Source organism: Cygnus olor, chromosome 1 (assembly GCF_009769625.2).
Source record: "Cygnus olor isolate bCygOlo1 chromosome 1, bCygOlo1.pri.v2, whole genome shotgun sequence".
Taxonomy (NCBI): Eukaryota; Metazoa; Chordata; class Aves; order Anseriformes; family Anatidae; genus Cygnus; species Cygnus olor.
Window position 1 is genome coordinate 19,692,708 of NC_049169.1, and position 25,885 is coordinate 19,718,592.

Sequence of the window (25,885 nt, forward strand, 5' to 3'; positions counted from 1 at the left end):
CTCAGGGATAGGCTGGGCATTGGTCAGCAGGTGGTGAGCAGTTGCATTGTGCATCACTTGTTTCATACACATTATTATTAGTAGTACTATTATTATTAATAATAATAATTATTATTATTTTCCTGTCTTAATAAACTGTCTTTATTTCAACTCACAGGCTTCACTTTCCCGTTTCTCTCCCCCATCCCAGAGAGGGAAGGGGGAGGGTGAGCGAACTGCTGTGTGGTGTTTAGCTGCCGGCTGGGTTATACCACAACAAAATCTTATGAAGCAGAAGTAACATTGTGTAACATTGATCTGAATATACTTAGTTTCAACATCAAGACAGAAACAACAAAGACCTAAAGATGTACTACCATTGTGTTCTACTTCAGAGAAGAAAGCTATGTAAAAAAGATGAAGCTTCTTAAAATGAAACCAAAAGAGATAGCTAAGACAATTAAACCCTTCCCAGCAGCATGCAGATTTCTGAAAGATATCATAAGCAAACACAACAACAGTCTATGTCACCTGCTGAATGAGATTTGAAAAAGGAAAATATATTAAGCCAGCATGGCTACTCAGCCTAGAAAAAAAAAGATATTATTAGAAAACAGAAAGTAATTATCAAAATATTGTACAAAAATAGATAAAAGCCTCATAAATTTTGACAGCTTAGATATAAAAGTACAACTATGCAGGCCAAGAAAGGGTTTGAAGAGTAAATAGTGAAATGAATGAAAACTTTGTTAAAGCCTTCATCTAACATGACAGCAGCAAAAATCCCTCCAGTGAGTCTTGCAGAATCCATCAGAAGGGTTATGTGAAGGCTTGGAAAGGGTTGGCAGCTCCCTTGGGCCAGGCATACAGAGATGCAAGGGATATGTCAGGCTAGGAGCCTCACCAGGGGTGTCCATCCTGCTGTCCCCAGGCAGGGAGCAGACGCAGGTCAGGTTGGAGGACGGTGCCCAAGAGGGTGACGGGCAGCCTGGGTCAGTTATGGCACTGTGATAACCAAAACCATCATGTACATGCTGCAAATCTCTAAACCACAGATCGACCAAGAAAATTCACATGCTAGTAGATGTGGATTTAAAACTGGCTGAACATCTGGGCCCAGAAGGTGGTGGTCAGTGGTACAAAGTCTAGTTGGAGGCCAGTAACTAGTGCTGTACACTAGAGGTCAATATTGGGTCCAGCTCTATTTAGCTGCAGGGTGGAGATCTGCTCCATGTGGGACCCATAGGCTGCAGGGGGACAGCCTGCTCCACCAGGGGCCTCTCCACAGGCCACAGGGGAACTTCTGCTGCATGCCTGGAGCACCTCCTGCCCTCTTCCACCTCGGTGTCGGCTGGGCTGGTTCTCACTCCTCGCTCTCCTAGGTGCTGTGACACAGCAGGTTTTTTCCCTTTCTTAAATCTGACCTCCCAGAGGCCCAACGAGCATTGCTCACTGGCTTGGCTCTGGGCAGCAGTGGGTCCCTTTGGAACTAGTTGGAACTGGCTCTTATCTGACATGGGGCAAGTTCTGGGCACTTCTCACAGAGGTCACCCCTGCACCTACCTGCTATCAAGTACTAAACTCCTCCATTAAACCGTGTCACTAAGTTCTACATCTACATGTTTCTTGAAGCCCTTGGGGGATGTTGACTCAACCACTTCCCTGGGCAGCCTATTCCAATGCTGCACAACTCTTTCAGTAAAGAAATTTCTCTTAACATCCAACCTAAACCTTCCCTGGTGCAACCTGAGGCCATTTCCCCTCATCTTGTCACTTGGTGGTTGGGAGAAGAGACCAATTCCCACCTCACTATAGCCTCCTTTAAGGTAATTGTAGAGCATAATAAGGTCTCCCCTGGGCCTCCTTTTCTCTAGGCTAAACAGCCCCAGTTCCCTCAGCTGCTCCTCGTAAGACTTGTTTTGTAGCCCCTCCACCAGCTTCATTGCCCTTCTTTGAACCTGAAGATTTGCTGCATCCTTCTGAGCAACCGCAGTTTCATTGCTGTCACCTGCTTCCTCAGATAAATCAGGGTTGATCAACCAAGGTTGAAGGATGGAAAAAACATGTAATGAAAATGTTAATAGAGTATGGTATTAAAGAATTGGCCATAGAACACTGAAATGATGGATAGGTAAGTAACGAAAAGAGGGATGTTATTTTAGAACTGGAAAAGATTCAGAGACAGGCAGCAAGGCTTTCCAGAGACATGGTACAACTTCCATATGACCACACCATTCCATGTGAAAAATGGCTTAGTCTGTGACACTTCAACCTGGGCAAGAGGAGGCTTACAGAGATGTAATAGAGGTCTACAAAATAGGAGTACCATAAAGAAGGTGGATAGGGATCAAGTATTCATTGTCTCTTACGGCAAAAGAATTATGAGCCATCATGTGAAGCTAGCAGGAATCAAATTCAAAACAAACAAGTGTTCTCTGAATGGGTATCAGACCAGTGGAGCAGTGTGCCAAAATCCCTGCTGAGTACAAAGAATGTACATATATTCAAGGAGAGGCTGAAAAGGAACTTGAAAGAAAGATCAGCTGAGAAGCTAGCAAAGAGAAATCACATCAGGCTCACAAATTACTCTGACATGAACATAGTCAGATACTGGAAAGCATCTTTCAGGGAAAGAGCATATGTGCTTATCCCATTATTTTTCCTTGGCCATCCTCTCTGATGGTCATCACTACCTAGATGATCTTGGTTTGAATAACTGTAGCCTTTTCCTGTATTAGTCTGGAGTTTTGTCATAAGTATAGTGATCTGTCTTCTCAAAGCATTCATAGATTTACACAGAGGGAAACAGAAGCATTGCTGGTGTGGAGAGAGAAAGGATGAAAACAGTTGTGAAAGTGGAAGGGATAAACATACTGTAGTTCCAGCTAATATTGTCCACTGAGAAATGTATGTTCAAGGTCACCTGATACAAGACCTCTGCCACCGATCATAGTACCACTGCTAGGAATTAATTACTTGGTTTTACAGGTAATCTGAAAACAATGGAACTACAGGAGAGTGTTGAGTAAGAATTCAGTCTTTCTACTTAAGGTCTCAAAGAAAAGTGCCACCTGGTAAGTAACTTGATTTCTGTTTTGTTTTATTTTTTATTTTAAGAAGTCTATTTGAACCATATAATATATATATATACAGCCCATCATTCATGCCAGAGAAAAAGCTCTCTAGAGGGAAGAAAAGATAGATAAGTAAATAACATGTAAGTAACGAAAGTGCTATTGCTTTATAAAATATAATTTTGTTATTAGAATTATACATATTTTAATTCAAAACAATAGTTAAAACCAGAGTCATCTGAATATAGATGCTAGCAAACATGAAGAGATTTTAGGAACTGGAAGTCATTTCACAAAGAATGTTCTGATGTATCATGTTTCAATGGACCACAGACTGTAGAGGCAGAAGGTAAATATTTCAGGCTTATAAAATCTGATGAAGGGAACAAAAAGGAAGAGGGGGAAAGCAAATAAAACAAAATAAAAATTCCAGACTATAAGCACTGTATTATATCAAGTTATGTATTTATGCGTATCTCCTCTGAAATATTTTATACATAGTAACATGTACTTTATAGTATTTAGTTCTTTCAGGAGGAAGTGGAAACATTCAGCCATATGTGTGCTTGCTTTACAAAGTCATGCAAATGCACTGCTAGCTAGAACTATATGAAAAAAAAATACAAAAGAATTTTGTTCCCCATTGCCCAGTCATTTAAATTCAGGTGATGTTTTTCTGCAGTATGTTCTCTCAGACTGAATCTTTCTTTCTAAACTGCTGTGCTCAGTAGGACACTCTTGATTTAGTCAGTGACACCTTGTATGCAATGGCTTTTGGAAACTTCTTACTGACAGCAAAATGTGTCAGATCACTAATAATCACTTTAAGCAATCTGAAACAGCCTGCAGTTTCTCGTGAAAGACATGCAATCTTTTTTTGCATGTACACCTCTACAAACCATCACAGATGAACTCTACTGGTGAATAAACATATTAAATTAAGGTCAATTACATTTTTCATTACACACACTGGGCACGTTATCTGAAAGATATCTGAAGTTACTTCAGCAATTTAATAGCATAATCTAATGGCCTCACTACAGTTTAGAGGAATTATCACAGAAAAAGGGCCACTAAAGTCAACTGTTAACAGAAAGTACTAATTTTTTGTCTAACTTCAAGACAGTGGACATACAAACCCAGTAGTCTCAATTACATTACTATACCTTCCTTCAAATCTTCTAGTATTATCAACAGACAATACACACAGAGGCATCTCATCATTCAGATTGCCTCGATGATCTATACAGAGACACAGCAATTCACTCCACCCTAAAATGTGGATTCCTGCATTCCTAATTTCCAATTAGATGTGTACTCTGAGGAGAGATCAGCTGGGCCCACTGGTTTCTCAGAAGACAGAGGACAAGCCTGAGGGGCCACATCTCTGAGCACAGAGTCCACCCCCGGGAGCTGGATGGAAGGGTTGTGAAAGGGGCATTGAAATAAATGTGAATTCTATAGTTATTTGTTGTTTCAAGCTGTGCATGAATAACAGTGTCACCAAAGGTACCTGCCTATAGAAACTACCACAGAATTTTAATTACATGGTCACTTTATGGTCTGAAGGAAGAATTTCTCTTTTACTAGGTTTCATTTCAGTATCAGAAAAACAGGTGCCCATCTTTTGCTGACACCCTCGTATTTCTGACAACAGCAAACTTATTCCTCACTAAATTTAACTATTTTTCCACTGAACTTCAAAGTGCAACTATACTCATCCATTATTTATTACTAGTCTGTTAACATATTAAAGACACCTCCTAATTTCAAAATGCCAAGCAGAAGTCCAAACATTAAAATCCATGTTAATATTTCTAGAAGTATTAAAAATGTACTTTAAAACTTTAGAAGTGTTGTCAGAAACAGCATACGTCTGATGAGAAATTTCCTGACTGAAGGTAAATTGCTCAAGTTTATTAGTTGCTCTGTAAAAATTTAATGAAATTACTATCAATAGGTCAAGTGTTGTGAGAACAAAGTATGACTTGGATGCAAAAAAATGAATACGTACCAACTGTAAAATATAAAATTACATTTTAACTTGTATTTATGAATGCATTTAGCAGTTAGTGAGCTTAATAACCTCTTCAACAAATTTCAGTGATGGTAGATTTCAGTATGAAGCCCTCAATTACTGATTTGCAAAATCTTATTATAATATAATTCCTAAGGAAATATTTTTTGTGTAACCAATGTAGAGGTAAACTGAGAAATAACATAATGGTAATATAAATGTTATCTGTTTCAGCATGAACAGCACATCCCCACTCTCTGGGTAAATTTACATACTTTCCATATGGAAGGTGACAGACAACATTTTAATGATGAATAATCAAGTTAATCAAGTTAAATCTAAAGGTCATTTGTTACATTTATTCATTATGAAAGGGAAAATATCACATTAACCAAACTGAGAAACGGTGAAAAGGTTACATTTTTTGAATCACAGTAAAAAATATCTCAGATCCTACAAACCTTTTACCATTCAGGTTCCAGAAATAGTAACACTCACAAACTCAGGTCATGTTCCCATAAAGTGGCCCCCTCCACACACACACACCCTTCTCTCTTCTTCATTTATGTTTGAAGAAGTTTAAATTTTAGCAATATTTGGATACAAAAAAATATCCCTCTGGACTCTAGATCAGATGTTATAATGGATGAATCTCCCCAGGAGACTTTTAAATTTTAATTCTGAAAAGGAAATAGTACAAAGGAGGGAGGGAAAAAAAAAAAAAGATAAAAATACCAAGCTATTCCAATAGGCCTCCTGGTATAACTGCCTGTTTGCAAAGCCTTTCAGGGCATCACATATATAGCACTGGGAGCAACGTGGCAATGAAAACAGCTTCCCACATCCTCAGGAGTGAAAATGTCAGACTTACTGTAAGTGTGCCATGAGGGCTGGCATCTCTCTGAGGTCAGGGCACTCCTGAGCAGTGGGACCTCACCCTGGGGGCAGCCAGAAAGGATCTGGAAGCCAGGGCCTTGCCCCTGGCCCCAGTCAGGAGCTGGGCAGCCAGGGGCAGCCCCAGCCCCATCCATCGAGCACGTCCCCAAGGACAGGACAGGCCGGGTTGTTGGTCCATGGGTGGGCCTAGCTTGGTGGCACACTGCTGGGGCACACAGGAGCTCAGACTGAAAGCTGGTCCAGGGTTTGGCCTTGGCCATCGCTGCCTCACAGCATTTGAGAGCCTGTCCCCCAGGCCACCACACGAAAGGGGCCACCCTCAAATCTGCTGGCTCTGAGCTGGCCCCAAACCACATCAGCCAAACCTCTGGGAGCAGGGATGCTCTCAGATACCTTACACTTATTACTGAGTAAACTTCCCGGATTTTACAAGAGCTAAGAATACATCTTTAAAAAAAAAATGTATACTTCAGTATGCTCTGTACTTTTCATGCCCACATGTCCAAAGTGGGGAAAGATTTAGCTGAGTGCTAATGATTTTCAGTACCACCTGCCTTTGTGAGTCAAGAAAAGAGTTGGAGTAAAACTGCTAAGAAATGAAACATTGGTCTAGATTCTCTGAGGTATCAAAAAATGTCTGCCCAGGCTCCCAAAGCACTTTCTCTTGGACTGACTGCTCCCTCTTGTCTGGTCAGATCCTTTCCTTACTGTGTTTCAGTTGCATTGTGCTCCCCTAGGGCTCAACATCAGCTTCTTCCCAGATGAAATACCCGACAATGTCTATCTTCCCTGAAAAGCCTTGCAGTTGCAATTCAGGGTAAAATAAAGCCAAGTGTATTTGAAAACAAAGATAAAAAATCACAATGTAAGTAACATCTAAAAAAGCAGTATATTAATATTGCTGCCAGATTTGCTAGACAGGTTTCTGAGTCTGATGCATGGTAGCACCATGACACAATAACCATTGTTCCTGCTCTAGCTTGGAATGAACTTGAGATCAGAGGCCTGCCCAAGCAAACGAAACAGTGCCAGAGCATGGGCATGGTCCTATAATTATCTTAACTGTTTAGGCAGTCTCTGCATTGCTGAAGCCAACTAGCGCTCTCCAAGTGTTACTGGCACAAAAGCATTTCCAGCGGGTGATTTAGATTTAGCCACCCATCTGGAAAAGGCAGCCATGGAATAAGCATAGCCCTTGTAGTTAGGTTCAGTGCCAAAATTCAGGTCTTGGCCATTTTATTTCTCAGTGGAGATACTGCTTGGTACTCTGACTTATGAAGGGATTTGACATATAACACCACCATTCATGCTGTCCTATCAGATGGTTATCTTAAACTTTAAGTATGAGCAGCTTAAACATGCTGCAAAATTTATTTTATTGAATTGCTATTTAATAACTTCAGTGTTCACATCTGACCAGGTCATTGACCAGAGCATGAAAATCACCCAGGGGTCTATGTTTCATGTTCTCCTACCATGGTTCTCTTGTCTCAAACACTTCCATGGTAGGGCTGCAGCCACCTTACTGATTTGGATTCCATAATCTGGTGATGCGAGCAAACTGCGTCAATGAGCCATCCGCTAAAATATATCTGGATTCTTGTGCTCCTTCTTTTATTTTTTTTTCTTAGATTGCATTTTTTCCCATTCTGTCATGGTTTTTCACATGTTTTCTGCTGTCTCTTCACTTGGTCCCTTTGTTATTTCTATATCTTTAACCTTTCATAGCTATACGTTCTCTTCCCTTTCTTTTCTCATTCTTTTCCTGTTCTACTCTCCTACTTGTGACATCACTCCCAGAACAATCCTTAATTCCTCAGACACTGCACTTTCATTTATTCCCTTAAATCTGTCATTGAATAATACTCTCAGTCTTTCCAAATATGTACACAAAACCATTCCTACCAAAAAGCTTAGCAGACCTCAGACACACTCCTCACCCCATCCTGAGACATCTCCTATCAAATTACTGCAATCTCTTCCCAGCTTGTACTTATTTGGTACTGCAAAAGCCTTTGCTGTTTGTTCCTTAAACTATCTTTCAATGGCAAAATAATAATAATAATAATAATAATAATATCAGTAAACCTCTAAGATGGCATTGTTCTGAGTAGCTAAGTTCTCACCCTTCTCCCAGTGAGATCAGCTGAAAACTTTTCCATGGAATTCAGTGGTAGCAAGACTGACCTCAGTAAAAAAATAGTCTAGTATAATATGAAAGAATAATACAGCAGTGTTTTTTTTTCATTACTACTGTTTTCTTTTTCATTATTACTACTGATGTTAGCACATCTTTTTGGCGTTCATTTCATTTCATTCAGCATTCCTGACAAATGAACTTATCATCTGACTAATCAGAGAATATAAAATAAACATGCTTGGTATCTACAACTGTTTCAAATCAGTAGAAAAAGATGAAATATACATTCAAGTACTCTGCAGACAGTGTATTTCTTCCAGCTTATTTGCTTTGACATTAACTATACAAATAATGTCTTCTAAGCATGAGCAAACAAACCTCTGTAAACAGCACAACAGATAATGCTGGAAAGTCTAAGGAACATCTGAGAGGATCTACTTTGCTGTCCATGTTGCTATATTATTTTTTTAACAAGTTTGGCAAAGAAAATTAATATGTTTAGATCCAAAAATGTGTCAATGAATTTGCTAATGAACTTGTTCATATCATTGGTTTCAGTCATTTTTCATAACTCGATGATCACATTTGAAGTTTTTAGGCTGAGGAATTTTAAACTCCACTATGTCCTTCTCACTGCACCAAAACTCACACACTAGTAGCTAGAAATGTAAGTCACATCCTTCAGTGAAACAATCTGTTATAGAATCATTCTAAGGTATTTTCTACAGCAAGGGATGAGCAAAGGCAAACAGCCACCTGTTTAAATCTCATGGCAGACAAGAATCGCTTTTTTGCTACTTTCTGAAGCATATAGGACTGGCAACTTGCCTAAGGGGACCACATTTACCATGGAACAGGGAGGAGAATTAGCAGAACATATGACAGCTTCTCTTGATAACAAATGTTGATAAATATCTTTGTTACGAAAACAAGCAAGCACTAGATCTCTCTACTACTAATATGTAGAACCTGGGAAAATACATTTTCAAGAAACCCATTTAAAAGTGACGGATTGCCTGTTGTTGTCCATCTTGAAAACTTTTCCTTATGCTGTTAACTGCAATTTTCTACTAAACAGTTTTCTAGGAGGAGGCCGTATGGTCTCTAAAGTAACTCCAACTAACTCCGACATAAAGCTAGTTAGCAATACAACTTCACTACTGTTATATGCTCTGAAGAAAAGAGCTAGCTATTGACTAGAAACAAATAAATAGAAATAAGAAATAAAAGGTCCACTGTGGGCACTATGCCGTGTCACAAGTGTGTCCAGGGGCTGGAAAACTGGCTATTTAAAAATATTATTGCATAAGGTTTTTAATCAATAACTGCATCTCTCAAAGTGGAACCCTCCCAGGCTGATAATTTTACAAAATGACCATGAGTGACCAGCTAAATTATAATATAATGTATTAACTGATAAATTACAGAAAGCTGCTTGAAAAAAAAATGCTATAGAAAAAAAGCACATGCCAAGCTAAAACTGAAAAACATTTATTTTCAGAAAATAATCTCTAATCTCAGAAAAGAGAAATTTCCACAGCCTAAAAATAGGATTTTCTATTTTTTTTCACAACCCTTACAACTGTCCCATCCCAAGGTCATGGAAAATTAAATTTAGACTCTGAAAATCCCATCACTTCATCAGACTAATCAGCTATGACAACACCAACTATCAATTCAAAAAAACTAAGCTTCTCAGTGGCTATTGTGTGATATCTGATACCTGCAGTGGATTAAGTGCAACAAGCAAGGACCTGTCTTTCAGTGTGTTCTTAGGATATAAACAAAAACAAAGAAACAAAAAAGATTCCTTGTCATGTACATACAAATGTTCCAAACTTCCCAACATAATTGTTATTACCAGAAGGGCATACTGGTTTTCAGATAAAGAAGCTGGTCTAAAGTCAACAACTGCCTTACGCAATCAAAAGCATTATTAACCCCAAGCAAATGTTAAATGATGAAAGTAAACTGGACCTGAAAATTTGACCTTTTTATGTATAAATTATGCATCTGTATACATAATTTGTATACATATGTGCATACATGTGTGTGTATTTATATACTTAAATGATATATATATATATCTTTTGCGACAAGATAAAATGTAGAATGATTGGTACTCTTACCTGAGTTAGAAGAGTTATATTTAAACTCTCTCTCTTATTTTTAAGTATCTGGAATAAATTGTTTAAGTGTTACAGGAGAACTAAAACACAGCTCTCTAATACATGTTAATATGAATTAATGTTCTAGCACACCGAGCTAAAATACATGCTCCAGAATCAAATCTACCTGGTAGATGACTTATCAGACGTTTGGATTATTACCAGTTATTTTGAATCTATGGCTAATTCTGGCCATATGTATTAGCAATTCAATTTCTGACTGGCAGATTTTCAGAAATTAATGACATTACTTATGTACGTGGCTATATTTTAAATAATGGAAAGAATTTAGGAAAGACACTTGGGTATCATTGCTGACAGCTCCCACAATGCCCCTGGTCCATGTAAAGTAGTGGTTACTGGTTATGAGATATAAATCCAACGTCCACACATACAAAGGAACAGGTGAGGGAACCCAAATAATGTAGTACTTAAGTGTAATACTTACTATGGGTTGGAGGGATTAACATTTTCGGATTACACAAGGCATGTTATGGGAAGTAACCACAAGCGGGGAAAGAGAGGGATCTATGTGGTTGAAGGATGAACAAACATAGGAAAATAGGGGGTTAAAGAGATAAAAGGGGCCAGTCACCTGTACTGGTCAGTGTGTTAATCTAGCCATGCCCTGTACCTGCCCTGCACCTGATGAGTGGTCTGTCCTGTCTTCTCATTAAATTCCATTTCTAACTGTTTATGTTTGTTTGTTTGTTTGTTTTGTTTTCTGGTTGAAGGGGCTCTTTATGCAGGTGCTTGTGTGAATGGAGGTCTAGCAGATGTAGTCAGACCATGCATCACAGGGTTGTGTGTCTGTGGTTCCAGCAAGTGCAGAAAGTTAAGGATGTGTGCACCAGTGTGTGATCACTAGCAAATATCAAGCTTGGCTAGCCAGTAAGTAGGTTAAGTGACCTGGAAGCCAGGGGTGTGTTTGTCTCAATTGGAGTGAGACAGCAAGAATTTAGTACTGGTGGGGACATTGGGGTTTTAGAAATTGGCTGGAACACCCATTTATGCATGTGTGTTTTTCTCTGGGTGTGAGGCAACTGTGGAGAGCAAGGATCCAGGGACCAGCTACTAGGTAGACTGAATGTCTAAAGCCAGTCATTGTGCGTATTGTACATTATACACATACATTTTTATATTTCCCACTAACATAACTTAATCCTAACCAGCCAGAGAGGGGACCAGGATGAAACTCTTGGTGTCGTTTATTGTTTCTGTGAATGTTGAGTGGTTTCTGTCTAGACAGCTCTGCATGGCCAGTCATGTATATATGCATACATGTAGTGTACAGTGTGTGTGCCTATTTGGAAATGTGCTTGGCCTTGATACTGGTTAGACCTAAAGGAAGGGAGCTACAGCATCCTTGTCTTTTTCAGGCCTATGGGATTCATCAGCCCATGTCAGGGATTAAAACAAAATGTTTGGAAATACAAAACTGAGATGTCACCTCATCATTTAATTTTCAAAGCATAAACTAAATCAGAGAATATTCACCTGTAGAATATTCTGTTCTAATATTAGGATTTCAGGGGGAAAAAAAAATGTGACAGACATAGAAAAGTTAGGACATAAATAGTGATAATATCCATCTGATGGAAAAGCTTAAATAGGAGAAATGTTAAAATCCAAGACAAACTGAAAAATCTACTTCACTCAGGCATGGCTACAAATGAACTAGGAGGATCTTCATAAAGGTATGAAGGAAGGTTGGTGGTGTCCTTTCCTAATTCAAGAAAAAGGGATATTTAGTTAAACTAAAATCATATCTAAAAGCAATAAATTAAAATGCTTTTTTATAGTGTGCATTATCCAGCAATGATGCTCATTGTCAAAAATTAATAGTCAACAGAAGACAGATGGCTAAAGAGGTATTTTAGCTTCAATTTTGATATGAAGATTGAGAAATATTCACAACTGTGAATATTAAGTAGGATACAATAATAAGAATTCAAGCCTTCATACCTCAGGGCATAAACTGATGACTAATTAAATATGATAGGAAAAGAATCTCATTCTAAACACATTCTTCTGTAATTGTCCAGTTATATATTTTTTTGCATCTGGTAGTCTGTGCTGATGAAGGCTGAATACTATAACTGAGTAATCCAGTAAGTTTATTCAATATGACATTCTTAGGATCTATTTTAGTTTATCTAAATTTTATTTAAATTACCTTAGCAGTGGACAGTTGCCACAGCTTTCTCACATATAAAGAAAACAGGTCACCAAAGGCTTTGAAAAGTTTAACATTGTTCTAATATTTATTGCCAGTCTTGTTAATGCTGATGCTTCAAGCAATGGGATGATTTTCAGGTAAATAACTTTTCTACAAATATATATGTTTGTATATTGCGGTAAACATTACAAAAGCAGATAGCTGTTACCAATTATGCAGCATCTTTGCCTAATTATATTTTTCATCAGCAGAATAAAACAGCTAAATAATGAACACGAGTTCTTTAAAATGTATATGAATTGCATATCAAAGGCAGATCCTTGGTAATGTTGTTTGCCTCTTAAAGATAATACTAATCTTAACATAAAAGGCCATGTCTCCTCTACACTGAGAAGATTTGTTTTTTCTTAGCTGGAAGCCTTTGTAACGAAAGCTTTATCATGGAGAATGTACAGGAATGAATATGGCTTTTCAACATTGTTATTACAAAGTAGATTACCCATTGTCTTCAAGTTGCTAAAAGTCTAGGAATCATATTGTTATTGTTGAAAGCATTTAAAATGGCATCTGCATGCTTTCTAATGAGCTGTCTTCTCTTTTAATTTGTTGTACATTTATTACTATGATATGAATGTACAGTGGTGTTTCTTTTTTTTTGACAGTAAATTGTCAGAGGCGAAAGCCACATCTTTCAGTGAGGTTTCCTCATCTATTATTTTAGACAGTTGAATAAAAGCTCTTAGCTCACTGATATGTTGTTGTGTTCATTTTAACAACTTTTATATTAATTTAAACTGTAATACAGAGTGAGAAGTCCTAGGATATTTAGAACAGAAAGATTAACATTTCAGTTCCAGTCTGCTAATTCTAGTTTGATACTTTTCAATAGAGACCAGCCATTGGCCTGCACAGTGTAAGGTTTGGTTATAAATGCACTTATTGGCAAATGGTTTCTAGCTACTGTGCTGCGTATCCTCCCAAATGCCAATTATGTCTGACAAAAGTGAAAGGTATACAGAACCTGAAGTTTCTTCACAGCCTTTTAGGATAGAGGTCTCCCCACTAGGGTCAAGAAATCAGACCAAAATCCCAAGGTTTGTCTTTTTCTCTTTGTAGCTTTTTGTTCTGTATGCCATCTTTGTGTGCACAGATTTAGTGCCTGTGAAAGTCGCTATAATTATATCTCTGGAGACTGAAGTCCTTTTATGCAGTCACAAAGAAAACAAAGTGCAAGCAGCAGTCAAATACATTTTCCCTCTGGCATGCTTCAACCTTGACCTGATGATACACGACTGTAGAGGTGATAATATGCCATTCCCTATTCTCCTCTGAGGTGATGCTGCTTGAATGCAATTTTTAGTGAGGATGCAAATCAGGTCACCTTAGCAAAAGACACATCTCTATAAGCTTACAAAATAACCAGAAACAGTGAGTGGTTCTGAAAAGGAATAGACTTTCTCAGCTTATGTCCAGAAAGAAATTGCAGAAAGATCAGTACACAAAAGTCATAACAAATTCCCTTTATGCAAATATATGGTCTAAATAGTCTTTGATCTAACCTTCTATGAAGTGCTTATACAGCTCACAACATATTGGACCTTTCTGCCATTGGAATCTTTAGAAAGTCTCACACCAGAAATAAAGAACAGATTTTTCCTTAGCACTCACTTGGCCTCAGCATGAAAATATCTAATACCCTCAAAATCCCTACTAGATTCAGCTACAGAAGCATAACTGCAACTAGGAAACTTTGGTTATCATCATGTTATAGCCAGAGACTTAGCTTCAGAAGAGGATCCAAGCAACAGAAATGATCCTAGGCCTCATAACATGCTAATGCGCTTATGAAACTTCTTATTCGTGGGGCAGCTCATTTGAATAAACTAAGGTATTTTTAAAGAGCTCTAGCATTGTTTTGTGTAAACATACACTATTTTTGGAAGTGCATGGGAATGTAGGAAAACCTATTGCTGAGAGTTTTCAGACTTTCATTTTTCTTGCTAAAACGATTTTAAGAAGAATGATGAACCATCTAGAACCATGAGAATTAACCGTGGATTGAGCCTGAGCAAGAAGGTACTTTCTCAGAACGTCAATGAGATGAGGATTAATGTGAGATGTATGTAAACACAACTTAGTGGACTTCTTCCTTTTGCAAGTAATTTTACACAGAGCATGAGTCATCAAAGAAACTGGTGTTCTGGTGTGAATATAATAGGGAGCAAAAAGCAATTTAAATCTCCTTCTATCTCCATCTCACCCTGTCTTTCCACCACATTGACATCGTTTGTATTTCCAAAGCAGCTTTGTAGCTCTTTTCTGACTCCCTGACTCCCTACACCAAATCTGGAACAAAAAGGACCAGAATACTTCTGAATACCAGAATACTTTAGGAATGTAAATTGTGTTATCTCTAGAGTAGAGTAGCAAGGCCAAAGGTCTGAATCAATCCTTTCACACCATCCATACCTGGATAACATATAAAGAAGCAGCTGAGTATAAGAGGTACAGAAGCAACCTGTTTCCCTTCCTTTACAAAAATTCATACATTCCTATTTGTACTGTTGTAAGAAATCATGCATCCAGTAATATCACTTTTTGGAGATAGAAACATTTTGAACTCAAATCTCAGAAGGTTGTAGTTGAAAAAAAAAAAAATCTCTAAAAAAAATTACCTGATTATGAGTATTTGTTTTCATTTCCATAGAAATTCTTTCTATCCATCATCACCTCTCCTACTTGGGAACATCTCGTTTATATTGTGGAGCTAAGTAGGAGTTTTTATTTTGAATCCATTGTCAAAATGGTATTATAAGAAAAAAATGCAGATCTTTATCATCCTTTTGCAGTTTTTGAGGATCTTTCATGATTTTTCAGAGTTCTCAGAAGGCAGGAGTTTATACAGAAGAATTGAGTGTATGGCTGATGCACATGTTTAAGAATATACAATTATTTATCCTGACATATTTGTTTTAATATATTCATATATAGTTATATTGCTTTGAAATAGCTTTTCATTTATATGCCTGAAACTATATAACAAAAGATAGCTGAGCAATGAATTTTAGAGTTATGCAATGTTTCCATCACTGGATTTTCTGAGGATATCATTTGGATTTGATATCTATGTAGAGTAAAATGATCAACCAAAATTTTTAGCCTCTAAGACTTTGTTTTCATGTTACTTTTCTCCCTTGACAGTTCTCTGTAAAGAGCAAGGACAGAAAAAATGTCAAAATTATTTTTCACTCAGAGGGCAGTAAGGCACTAGAACAAGTTGAACACAGTGAAGCTTTGGATGCCCCATCCCTGGAGGTGTTCAAGAACAGGTTGGATGGAGCTTTGGGCAACCTGATCTAGCGTGGGGCATCCCAGCCCATGGCATGGGTATTAGAACTTGAAGATTTTTAAGGTCTCTTCCAACCCAAGCCATTCCATGATTATATGATTTATGGAAATACACTGCATATACAGGCCAGTGGTAATATGCTACTTTGCTCCTAAGGCACAGTGGACATTGTATTTAAGGTATAAAGCACTTTGAACACCAGGCTTTGTTCAAAAGTAAGATCACACTTCAGTTTTTGCCTCTATAAAATTGGTGATGCAATACAAACTGGATGAACAATATGAACTAATCTATCATGGCTCTGATCTGCAGTAAGAAAAATAAATCTACAGCTTTTGGGAAAAGTATTGTATTAGCTTGCAATACACGTGAGGATATTGAACTAGACAGGACCTCTCAGGTCAGCAAATACTGTTCCCTATCATGTTACAAAAGCCTGTGCAGAATGCAACAAATTTCTTCTTAAAACCAATGGTTTTAAGAAACCTATTCCTTTTCATAGGAAACCTATTTCTTTTCATAGTGTTAATTAAACCATAATTCTTCTACCATATGTATATTCTTGATTCATATGTGCTCAGTATGTGACTGTTCTCATACAAACATGTCTCTTTTATTTCTCTCTCCTACTCTCATACCCCAGATATATGGCCCTTAAAATTGTTATGGAAAAAAAAGAAAGTGATCACATTTTATTTCAGTCTTCACTGAATTCCAGCAGACCAAGCCCTTTCAGTGTGTTCTAGCAAGAGAGATGCTTCCCACTGTATCAGCCGAGCCAGATTGATTCTATCTTTTAATTAATCTTTCTTCAACTTTGCTGATCAGATTCGACCACAACGATTTGCTAAGGTAGCTCCTTGCTATTAAATCTTTCCTACGTATAGTAGAAGTATTTGGGTAATATTCCTTGGAATACTTGGAACACCACAAAGATTGGATTTGAACTTTTTTGATAAATGCATCAAATTGCCATGCTTACTTTCATATTCTGATCTTCTAATACAATACTATATTCAAAACGTGACATACAAAAATAATTATTAGCATAACTGGCATAACATCCTAATCCTGTTTGTAATCATAAATAAGGCAATCCACTATGCCTATGCTAGTTCAGCCAATTTTTCCTGCCTTTCTCTTCTATTTCTCCTTTTCACTGTTGCTAGTCTTTCCCTCATGACAAAATTTCTATAATTTCACTGAATTCCAAATAGATTACATTTGACATATTATCCTTATCTAATCAGTTATCTTGCCCTATAAAGCTATCCAATTAGTTATTAAAGCTGGCTTACATTTCTCTTTTATCTCTATGCCACTAATTAGTCCTTTTTTCAGAGTATTTGTCGAAGTCTCCATAATGGTTTCATGTGAGGTTTTCTTTACTGTTCAGAAAAGGATATTAATGGTAGCAATGCATAAGATGGGATCCTGACATGTTGGAACACCTGTCAAAACCTCAGTGTTGCTCTTTAGTTTTTTTGTTTGTTTGTTCTACATATATATATATATAATTTGGCAACAATTTTGTAGCTTATCTTACACATAAAGTGATACTGAAGTGAATCTCAGGGTGTGCATAAAAAAAAAAAGAAAAAAAAAAAAAAAGGCCAGAAAGTCTGTAGGTTTAAAGTGGTAGAAAGATTAGCTGCATGAAAACGTGACTAGATGATCCCATGCAAGACAGTCTGTGGAGGTGTCAGTAGCAAAAGGATGTGATAAATATAAAGAGCAAAAGAAAGAATGAAAAAAAATTTAGTTTTTTTTTAGTTTTAGTGTAGGAAAAAGATATTGTGGAAATCCATAACTGAGAAACTGGAAAGAATGGAGAAGACAAGAAACTGGACACAAAACTTCCTTTTTTGATGAATGGAGGCATGGAACAAGGAAGAAATAAAAAAATAAATTAAAAAAAAAGTGATAGGATAGGATAGGGTAGGATAAGGATGGGAGAGGAGAGGAGGGGAGGGGAGGGGAGGGGAGGGGAGGGGAGGGGAGGGGAGGGGAGGCCTACAGAGATCAAGTCTGACTGCCTGACCACCTTGGAGTTAACCAAAAGTTAAAATGCCTCCTGAACGTCGACAGGCATGGGACATCAACCACCTCACTAGGAAGTTTGTTCCTGTATTTGACCACCCTCACAGTAAAGGATTTTTTCCTGATGTCCAGTCTGAACCTTCCCTGGTGCAGCTTTGTGCCATTTCTGCATGTCCTGTCATCGGTTACTACGGAAAAGAGACTGGCACCTCTCCTTCTCAGGAAGTTATGGAAAGCGATGAGTTCACCTCTCAGCCTCCTTTTCTCCAAATTAGATAAACCAAGTGTCCTCAGCCTCTCACCACAGGACATGCCTTCCAGCCCTCTTACCAGCATTGTTGACCTCTTCTGGATGCATTCAAGCACCTTAACATCCTTTTTATATTGTGGAGCCCAGAACTGCACATAATATTCAAGGTAAGGTTGCAACAACTCTAAATATAGAGGGATAATCACAGAATGGTTGGAGTTAGAAGGGATGTCTGGAGGTCATCTGGTCCAAACCCCCTTCGCAAGCAGGGACACCTACAGATGTTGCCCAGGACCATATCCACACAGCTTTTAAAGATCTGTAAGAAGGGAAATTCCAGAACCTCTCTGGGCAACCTGTGCCATTGCTCCATCACCCACACAGTAAAGTGCTTCCTAATGGTTAGATGGCACATCCTGTGTTCTAGTTTGTGCCCATTGCCTGGTGCTTGGCAGCACTGAAAAGAGCCTAGCTCCATTTTCTTTGCACACTCCTGTCAGGTATTTACATACATTGATAAAATTTCCTCTAAGCTTTCCCTTCTCCAGGCTGAACAGTCCCAACTCTCTCAGCCTCTCCCCATAGGAGTGGCTTTAATTACCTATTTTTACCAGCTGCCTAAGCTGTGTTTAATGCACCCAAAAATGACCTCTTGGCTGCCAGGGTGTACTGTGTAAAATGACAAGGAAAGATATCAGGAAAAGAAGGAAATACAGAGAAGTACATAGGAAAGAAAAAGACCTCATAAGAAAAGACTTTGCTCATTGAAATGTAGAGCCCAAGCAAGATAAATGAACACAGGTTGGATAACATACAAATGAGAAAACTTGAACAACCCACAGAATTCAGTCACTCTCCTTGCTCTACCAGTGTGTGTTAAGTAAAATTAACAGGGTGTCCAAGTGGTTTTGGTAAATTAAGCAGAGTTGCTGGCTATTCATAAAGATATTTCCCAAGTGATTCATGACTGTAAGTGCAGTGAGGGACTTGTTCAATACTCCTAAGAGGTAATTAATTCAGCAGCAACTGAGGATCGTCAGTAGCTCACTGGACTAGGCTTTATACAGAAAGCTGCCTCCAGTACAGGACATTTTTAGAACAATTTCTTAATCATCAGTGGAGACTAAAGATCCCCTAAAATAACCGCAATATTCATCATTTGTTTGTTTTGAAAGGAACAATTTCTGGCAGCCAAAACCATAGCATATGTATTTCACCATGACTAAGTTGGAGAAATAAGACCTTATATTGCCCTTCAGTAGTGAAATGTTCACTTTCTCATATAGGTAATTGGCCTTTCTAGAGAACAGCAAGAGACTAGAGTAAATTTAATCAGACACATACTACTGTTCTTTGTTTTGTTTAAGGCTTCATTTTGACACAGCCACAGGCTCTAATTCAGAGAAAAGTTAAAATGACCTGCAAAGAATATCATTGTCTGTTTTAGGACTTGAATGTGCACAGCACTTCAGAATTATGCATTTTGAAAGAGCAAATTCATTAGAATTTGTTGGGGGGGGAGGGGAAAGGATGCAACAATTTAAGACTAATTCAGTGGTAAGCTCTATGTCTCTACAATATACAAGCTACCCTGAAATGCAGACGTTAAAACTTCAAAAGAAAGATGGCCTCAGCTGTTGCATATAGCTTTGATATTTTCCAATATAATCATGTATGATAAGAAAAAAAAATTGCTATTCAGGAATAAATATATATATATATATATATATATCCTGTAAAATAACAGTTACAGAAATGTCTTTATTGGCAAAGAACAAGGAATTCCTATGTTTATATAATGTAGTTGAGATAACAGCATTGCTGGAAACTTACTTATTTCCCATTTTAAGCTATACTATATAGAGTCTTAATACTGTATAAAAGCAATCTCAGAATATGGGCTCATGCTTTAAGACAAAGAGGGGGAAAATCATCCATGTTTAATACAGCCAACAGTTCAGTTAAATTTCAATTTCGTTTCAATTCATTACATAGCAAGTCGAGGAAACCTTTTGACTATTACAGTTTATAGAAAGTATTTTCTGTGAAAGTATTTGATTTATTTTCAGCCTGCTGTAATTCATACATCATGAAATATTGCTGTCTGTGGGATACAGGTCACATTCAAAGCTAACTACAGTCAAAAAGAATTTGTGTGTGTATATATGTCTATATCAGCATTTCCACGAGCATCAGAAACTGTGGTTTAGTCTTCAAATTGATTTTTGGGGTGGGGTTGGGGAGGTGGGCTTGTTTTGTCAGTTTTTGTTTGTTTGTTTTTATTTGTATGTGTGTTTTTCTTTTTTGTTAGTTAGTTAGCAGCTGATTGCTGATGAAGCAGTGTCTCACCTCTTTGAAAATTAGCATCTCATATTTTTGAATTGGTAAGCTTATCCTCTGATGTGGGGCAGAAAATATATAGCCTGGTTTACCAGGTGTCATGTGCTTGAGCATGCCAACAGACCGTAACTCCCTTGACCCCATTCACCTGGGATGCTCTATCAGACACCCCTGGCTGCGGGCCCCAGCCCTTGTCGAAGCTGCATGCCGAGGTGCAGCAGCACCAGCAGGGCTGTGCTGCAAGGAGGATGAGCCCAGTGCTGCAGGTGCACTGCATTAGAGGGATGGTAGCTCTCTGCCTTCAGGGAAAAGGCCAGTATGTCAGTGCCAGCAACAGAGTATGAAGAACAGTCCCACAGCAGAGTATGAAGTGTATTTAAAGAATTCTTTTTTAAAGAATTCTTGCTTTTACTTATAGCAGAAGCATATTCCCATCAAATATGTGATGGGAACATTTCCACTTCTGCTGGAGATGTTATATGTGGTTAGAAGGAGTTGATGTTATAGGACATTTGCTGCTTTCTCAGTACCATAGGTGGACGCTGCTCATAAATGCAGTACAGTGCTAACATAACGGATTTAAAGAGATTGCACTTTTAAAAACTCTGTTCTTATTGTATTTTTTTCTAATGTAAGCTTTTACATTTACATTAACAGAATAAGGCTCAAGGTTTAAATATTTGATGATGGTTGTTAAGCAAGTGGGATATTACCCTCCCTCTAAAATGTTATGATTTCTGGTAATAGAGTCACGTTTTCTAACAAATAAAACTTTTTTTTTTTTCTACATCTAAGCTTGTTGCCGTATTTGTGTAATAAAGAGGTTAAGAAAAGTACTGTTAATAATATGCTTTGTTACTTGAATAGATGCTTTAATCATTCATTCATTAACTTGTCTAAAATTTCCATTTTTATGAAGGGAAAAGCACGCAATGTCATCGCTGACAATATCCTGCTTCATAAAACACTACTGATAATTCTATGTAGAAATCCCATCATATATGTTTCTATAATGTCTGTCCTCAGATCTCGATCAATATTTCATATTGTTAGAACCAAAGAAGCAATTTTCACCACCTGATTTAATTCAGTTTATTAATAATAATGTTTCCCCACGTTCTTGTGGAACTTTTGCTCTAACTTCTTAATTGATAGTAGTGGTGTCACAGCACTTTACACTGGACTATGTCACACCAGAATGTGGTTCTGTGATGAAACGAATTCTCACTACTACATTTTAGATCTCCCACTTCGTGATGCTTGACAAGAAAGCCCAGGCAAAAATTCTGAAAACAACAACAATAAATATATTTCTCTACATCCTGTAAACCTATGCCATCTATGTAAAACCTTGACAGATTAGTAGACAATTTCTACTAACAACCCTTGAAGAACTACTTCTATATATGGTTTATTGTCTAGATTGATTTAATATATGTTTACTGATGTAAACTTTTGTTGGCAAAAATTAGTCACAACCCTTGAGAACAGGGCTTCTGTCATCAGTATGCACGAGGACCACATTTTTGCAGAAGTAAATTCTGCTAAAATCTTTGCAGTTTCAGTATTTTTCTTAAATATTTTGGAGGCACAGATAAGGTCTTGAAATAATTTCCAAATGTTTGGCTAATATATTTGTGCACATAACTTTCAATTAAATTGTATCATTTCAATTCTTTCTGTGTCTCATTTTTATTTTTATATCCATGACTGTAGCTTTAGTCTGCAATTTAGTAATAGACTTGTGTTTTTAAATATCTCCCACCTTCATCTTATTTTGTTATAAAGTCCCAATTTTTACTTTTACACCTGCACACATATATACATCTGAGCTGCATTTAATTTCACTGAAGCAAACAGTGCTTATAATCTTTCAGGTTCTTCTTATAGTTTTTTTGTTTACTTTTGTTTGTTTGTTTTAACATATATCAGGAAATGGACATCTTGGTTCAGAGTTATTACAGAGATGCTTACTGGAACACTATCTTTTATTCTATCCTCACACTTGATGTTTTTCTTTCAGTTGTTTTCCATTTGCTCCAATTGTTTATGAGAATTTTTTGTTTGGTTGTTTGTGGTTTTTTTGGTTTGTTTGGTGGGGTTTTTTGCAATTTTTGAAGGGTTCAAATTCTGATTCTAGTCTGAACAAGGACAACTCTACTGAAATTCTGGAGTTGCCTCTATTTCTGCTAGAATCAACATGTGGCATTTTATGATGTACTTCATGGCTTCTAATGAAAACACATTTCATTCTAATGTGACCTGGAGAGAAATAAAAAAAATAAAACATTGTACTGTGGCAGAGTGGAAAAGAGGGAGTACTCAAATGTATGTATTATTTCAGTAGAGGTCAAAGTTTTACTTATCCTAAATCAGAAGCTGTACAAATAGCCACCCTTTTTTCCAGGAGTCAGCTCAAACACAAGTCAGAGGACAAATATGTGGATACCTAGAAGGTCAGTAATGGGTGAGTGAGTATTACACAGAAACAGTGAGAGCATTTTCAAGAATAAATTTTCTCCAGAAATACAGTTGAGACAGTTGAGTCTCTTCCTTGTTCACTCTGTGCATGATAACAGCTCCTGCTGATGAACTAATTCACCCTGTACAAAAACAACCTGTTGTGTGGACACTGTCTCAGCATGTCTAGAGTTTTCAGAAGGGATGTTACTTCCTGGAGGTTCATACGTCACTCACATAGAGCTGATAATGATTGTATGATACAAGAAGTACTATTTCACTCCATTACCTTTGTGTCTGTGAGCACTGAGAATTGCCCCTACTCACTTTGAAAAGCATGTTCTTTTCAGATCCCACAAACTTTCCATTATTTCTCATGATTTTCAATCCTTTTCATTAAGCATATGTGGATACTAAAATACTTGAAGTTGACCTGTGCCACTACATAGTCATAAAAGATAACTGGATAAATAATAGTGTCTTAATCTAATCACAAAATTCAACTCCATGCATTGGAAAGGTGTCTTACTGTAAAGCAGGCCGTCTCCCATGTGAAACATGTCACGATGTGTACTACGAAGTCCTTTAGAGGGAAAAAAAGAAAAAGAGGAAAAGAGACAGAGTTGGTGTGAGTGTGATTCTCGTTTGACCAGAGAAGGTTCACTTGGGAGACACAGATTGGGTCCCATGGTCACTTTTGGTGGGTTAACCTTGGCTAAGGTCCAAGATTCAGGAATCATCTTTTACCCAGTCTTCTGGCTGCTGCTGCAGGTTTTTGCATTTTTCAGTGCACTGTAAACATATGCAGTCAGAGACAAAGACTGGAGAAAAGACTTACACTGCCTGATGCAGAACATCACAGAGGGGTTTCAGTTCCACATGGATGTACCCAAGGGAAGGAAACAAGTCCAGAGGAAGGAGCCTCTCCCTAAACAGTTCAGCTGGAAGTGACCAAAAGAGCTGGAGGATTGCTTATCCCATCATCATGTGAATACTCAATGCATTCACAAGAAGTAATAACCTCTACTCCAAATCTATATATCTGCAGGAAAGAAATGAAAAAGAAAGTTAAAAAAAAAAAAAAAAGTCATGTGGGATATATTAACAGAACAGCTTTCTTATGGGTAATATGGAATTTCTTGATAAGAAGGAACAGGAATTAAAACTTTTATTCAAGCTCTTTCTTTCAATGCTTCCAAAAGCAAAAACATAACTTGCTTCTCAGCTGGCTATTTCATTTTGGTGTAAAACCTTTTTGGAAGACACTGGAGCAATGGAAGTTCCATGTTACTGCTATGCACAACACAGGGAGAAGGAGGATCCAGAACGTTTAACTTTTCTAGCAGTCCAGACACCAACAGTGAAAAGATCAATCCATAAGACTGTAAGAAAGGAGAAATGAGAAGAATAAAATTATAATCGAGATGATATGTGTTTTACTCCCTCTTAGTCTGAAAGGCAAGGAAATACAGCAAAAATTGTATCAGGTTATGGCATAACATAAAAGCTATTCCTCAGCGGAAGGAAGCAATTCAACTCATAATTGTAAAGGACATAGTCAAGCTTACTGGATTTGGCATTCGGTAGCAGTGTAAAGGGCTATTAAAATATGGGTCTCATTCAAATTCCTATGACAGGGCAGAGAGATAGGACATTACAAGGTTAGGTCATGGCAATTTTCATGGTAGACTTAAGTCCAGCAAGCCAATCAATCATCCAATACATTTAAGATTTTAACTAAACTAAGCTTGAAATAGAGGTCTACAGTTATATCAAAGATAAATGCATGAACAAGTGTGGAAACAGATTTGGAAAGAGGAAGGAAAAGGGAAAGGGAAAGGGAAAGGGAAAGGGAAGGGAAGGGAAGGGAAGGGAAGGGAAGGGAAGGGAAGGGAAGGGAAGGGAAGGGAAGGGAAGGGAAGGGAAGGGAAGGGAAGGGAAGGGAAGGGAAGGGAAGGGAAGGGAAGGGAAGGGAAGGGAAGGGAAGGGAAGGGAAGGGAAGGGAAGGGAAGGGAAGGGAAGGGAAGGGAAGGGAAGGGAAGGGAAGGGAAGGGAAGGGAAGGGAAGGAAGGAAAGGAAAGGAAAGGAAAGGAAAGGAAAGGAAAGGAAAGGAAAGGAAAGGAAAGGAAAGGAAAGGAAAGGAAAGGAAAGGAAAGGAAAGGAAAGGAAAGGAAGAAAGGAGAGGAGAGGAGAGGAGAGGAGAGGAGAGGAGAGGAGAGGAGAGGAGAGGAGAGGAGAGGAGAGGAGAGGAGAGGAGAGGAGAGGAGAGGAGAGGAGAGGAGAGGGAATGAAAAAGGAAAAGGAAAAGGGAAAAGGAAAGGAACAGGAAAAGGGGAAAAAAGTATCACCCATTTATCACTGATTTTTGTTCCAAAAATTTACCGATGCATTACAGTATGAAAAGAAAAGTCATGTTTAAGTACTTTTTTTTTTCACAGCATAAATATAATATAATAAAATCTTCCTAAATTAATATTTTGTTTATATTATATTTTTAATATTACATTGCACATTCTATTTTTCATAACGTATTTTGCATTATATTGGATCAGAAATATTTTGGATACAAACCTATTTAGATTAAATACATGAAAAGACAAAGAACCCTGGACAGATGAAATTATCAAAAATGAAGAAAAAAATAGAAATAATGAGAGAAAGTAATACTGTATACCACCTGGGTCTTTTGATTTATTTTTAAATTATGCTTATATGTTTTACTGAATGTTATATAAAGTTAATGTTTCTAAACATCACAGTTACAAGCTTTACTAATACTGAAAGTTTCTTTTCTAGAAGCTTTGTGAGATGAAAAAAGTGAATGAAGCATCTCAAGCAGAATGACTGTGCATCTCCTGTGCAATGAGGATGGTCCTAGGTGATCCTGCTCGGCAGGGGGTTTGGACTAGATGATCTTCAGACGTTCCTTCCAACCTCGTCCATTCTGTGATTCTGTGAATGAATAAATACCTTACATCTCAAAATGGTGCTA

General features: G+C 37.7%; 1 long non-coding RNA gene across 1 annotated transcript; it reads left to right on the forward strand.

Annotated features, from left to right (window-relative positions):
* LOC121064097 lies at positions 1–25,879 on the forward strand. The gene is made up of 3 exons (XR_005816335.1): positions 1–33; positions 2,968–3,053; positions 25,690–25,879. It is a non-coding gene; the product is annotated as an uncharacterized LOC121064097 (long non-coding RNA).
* Positions 25,880–25,885: the final 6 nt, after the last annotated feature.